Below are 4,084 nucleotides of genomic sequence, written 5' to 3'. Positions count from 1 at the left end.
AAAAAAAAAAAAAAAAAGAAAATGGAAACAAACAAACAAAAGAAAACAAAAATGAAAGATCAGCAAAAAGACGATTCTTTGAAAAGATAAACAAAATCAATAAACCTCTTGCCACATTAACCAGACATAGAGGAAAAAGGACTCAGATAAGCTCAATCAGAAATGAAAAAAGACATGTTATAAATGGTACCATAGAAATACTAAATATCATCATGAATACTATGAAAATCTCTACACACACAAACTAAGTGCAGAGGTAAAGGACAAATTCATGGAACCACAACCTCTCAAGACTCATTCAGGAAGAAATAGAAATACAGAACAGAACAATAATGAAAAGCAAGGTTGAAGCAGCAGTAATAATAAAACCTTCCAACAAAAAAAAGCCCCCCAGCAGATGGATTCAAACCTGAATTCTGCCAGATCTACAAATAAGAAGAATGATATCCTGTAGAAATTATTCTGTAATATCAAGAATGAAGATATTCTTCATACTTCATTCTATCATTCACCTTGATACCAAAGCCAGGAAAGGACACAACCCAAACAAGAAAACTACAGACCAATATTCCTTACAAATACAGATGTAAAAATCCTCAACAAAATACTAGCAAACTACATTCAACATCATATTAAAAAGACAATTCACCACGACCCAGTGGGCTTCATTCAAGGGATGAATGGATAGTCTAACATCGGCAAATCAATAAATGTGATTCGCCACATAAAAAGAAACAAAACCAAAGATCATATGATCATCTCAAAAGATGCAGAAAAAGCATTCAATAAAATCCACTACCCTTTCAAAACTCTCAACAAAATAGGCAAACAAGAAACATATCTCAATGTTACAGAAGCCATATATGACAAATTCACAGCCATTGTCATACTCAATGGGGAAAAGTTAAAAGCAGTTCCCCTAAGAACTGGAACAAGACAAGGGGATCCGCTATCACCACTTCTATTCAACGTAATCCCGGAAGTCCTAGACAGAATAATCCAGCAAGAGGAAAAAAATAAAGCATATCCAAATCAGGAAAGAGAAGGTTAAATTGTCCTTGTTATGGTATGATTTTGTATCTAGACAACCCTCCGAATCCCATAAAAGACTCCTAGAATGGATAAATAAATGTAGCAAAGTCTCAGGTTACAAAATCAGTGTACACAAATCAGTAGCATTTAGCTAGACCAATAACACTCAGGCTGAAAGTCAAATCAAAGACTCAATACCATTCACAGGAGATGCAAAGAAAATAAAGTACTGAGGAATACCAAGGAGGTAAAATATCTCTATAGGAGAACTATACAACACTGATGGAAAAAACGGCAGAGGATACAAACAAATGGAAAAAAAAATCTATGCTCATGGATTGGTAGTCTGTACTACCCACAGTGATTTACAAGTTCAATGCAATTCCCTTCAAAACACCAACATCATGTTTCGCAGTGCTAGAAAAAAATAATTCTAAGCTTCATTTGGAACCAAAATGAATAGCCAAATCAGTCTTAAGCAGAAAGAACAAATCTGGAGTCATCACATTACTACAAGACTTCAAGCTATACTACAAGGCTATAGTAGCCAAAAGAGCATGGTGTTGGTATAATAATTGAGATATAGACCAATGGAACAGAACAGAGAACCTCAATCTAAAACCATCTATTTGGGCCTCTTTGCCTACTTATCCTGGCAATGGAGGCCTGTTCACTGTCTGTGGTGAATGTATCCTGCTCGCTAAGCCTGAATCTTGCTCTTATTCTGTAAACCTCTCTTTCTCTTCCTCAATAAACTCTGTTCCATGCTTCCCTTAAAAATTTACCTACAACCAACAGATATTCAACAAAGCAGACAACACGCACATAAGCAGCCCTAGTCAGTAAATGGTGCTGGGGAAATTGGACTACCATACGCTGAAGAATGAAACAGGACTTCTATCTCTCACCACTCATAAAAATTAACTCAAGATAGATAAAATACTTAAATGCAAGGCACAAAACCATAAATGCTAAACAAAAATATAGGAAAACTCCAGATTTGGGCCCAGGCAAAGAATTTATGACTAAGACCCCAAAGGCAATGATAGCAGCAACAAAACTAAAGGGGACTTGATTTAACAGCATAGCAAAGGAAATAACTGACAGAGCAAATAGACAACCTACGTCGGTTATATTACTGTTCATGAATGAATAAAGAAAATGTGATATATACAGAGGGGCCCAAAGATGTATATACATTTTAAGAAAGGAAAAAACAGGCGGTGTCTGTGGCTCTGTGAGTAGGGCACCAGCCCCATATACCAAGGGTGGTAGGTTCAAACCCAGCCCCAGCCAAACTGCAACAAAAAAATAGCTGGGCATTGTGGCAGGTGCCTGTAGTCCCAACAACTCAGGAGGCTGAGAGACGCTCCTAAGCCCAAGAACTGGAGGTTGCTGTGAGCTGTGACGCCACAGCACTCTACTGGGGGCAATAAAGTAAGACTCTTGTCTCAAAAAAAAGAAAAGAAAAAAGAAAGGAAAAAACAGTGTTCAATCTGTAATATTCAAGTCACGTTTGACGTCTGCAATTATAAGAGGTGCTCAGCATGACTTGTAGTTACCATTTGTTATTGGTAAATATTGGGTAGTACAATTTTAATAAAGTTATTTCCTTTCTTAAAATGTGTATACATTTGGGGGGGGCACTCTCTGTATACATGACGGAATACTAGTCAGCCACTAAAAACAATGAAGTCCATTTATCATCAAGATGATGGAACTGGAGATTATTGTGGTAAGTGAAATAAGTCAGGCACAGAAAGACAAATTTTCTTTTCTTTTCTTTTCTTTTTTTTTTTTTTTTTTGACAGAGCCTCAAGCTATCCCCTTGGGTAGAGTGCTGTGGCATTACAGCTCATAGCAACCTCCAACTCCTGGGCTCATGCAAGTCTCCTGCCTCCACCTCCCAAGTAGCTGGGACCACAGGCGCCCGCCACAACGCCCGGCTATTTTTTGGTTGCAGCTGTCATTGTTGTTTGGCGGGTCCGGGCTGGGGATTCGAACCTGCCACCTTAGGTGTATGTGGCTGGCGCCTTAGCCGGTTGAGCCATAGGCGCTGAGCCAGAAAGACAAATTTTCAATGTTCTCACTCATTTGTGGGACCTTAAAAAGTTTATCTCATAGAGGTAGAGAGTAGAATGATAGTCACTAGCCAGAGGAGATGAAGCAAAGAAGGTTAATGAGGTCCAAACATATACAGAGATAGCACTGGTAGCGTTATAGTAGGGTGACTGTCGTTAACAACAACGTATTATATATTTCAAAATAGCGAGAAGATTTGAAATGTTCCCAACATGAAGAAATGGTAAGTGTTAGAGGTAACAGATATCCTAAATATCCCAACTTTCAGCACTACACATCCTACGCATGTATCAAAATATCACAAGTACTCAATAAATATCTAAAAATATTATCAATTAAAAAATACAAAGAGAAAAGGCTCCATTTTCTTTCATTTTGTTTCTTCCAAAAAATTATAATGTATTTGAGAGTTAATATATACTTATTCATACCTTATTTTTATATTTGATTATAAGCATTTTCACTTTTATTAATAAATCCTTAAAAATATTTCCTCAAGTCCCCCAAATAACAAATCACAACTGGTGGAACTTCCAAGGAGAAATAGACAAATCTGAAATTATAGTCAGGAATTTCAATACCTCTTGATTCTTAATACCAATAGCCAGGATAGAACAGACTTTTAAAATCTATTAAGTAACTAACTTAGTATCCTGCTTAGTTGATATTTAGAGGACATTCTAACCAACAGCAACAGAATATATTAACATGTTCTTTCAATTGTGCATGGAATATTTACCATGACAGACCACATTCTGGATGATAAAACAAGCCTCAGTAAATTTAAAAGGATTTCAAGTCACACAAAAAATGTCCTCTGACAACTATAGAATTAAATTAAAAATCAGTATAAGTAATATATTTGAAAAACTCCTAGGCTAGGCGCCTATAGCTCAACCGGCTAAGGCGCCAGCCACGTACACCTAAGGTGGCGGGTTCGAATCCCCAGCCCGGACCCGCCAAACAACAA

Source organism: Otolemur garnettii, unplaced genomic scaffold (assembly GCF_000181295.1).
Source record: "Otolemur garnettii isolate 467f Iridium unplaced genomic scaffold, OtoGar3 scaffold00001, whole genome shotgun sequence".
Lineage (NCBI taxonomy): Eukaryota > Metazoa > Chordata > Mammalia > Primates > Galagidae > Otolemur > Otolemur garnettii.
This window is presented reverse-complemented; position numbering follows the sequence as displayed.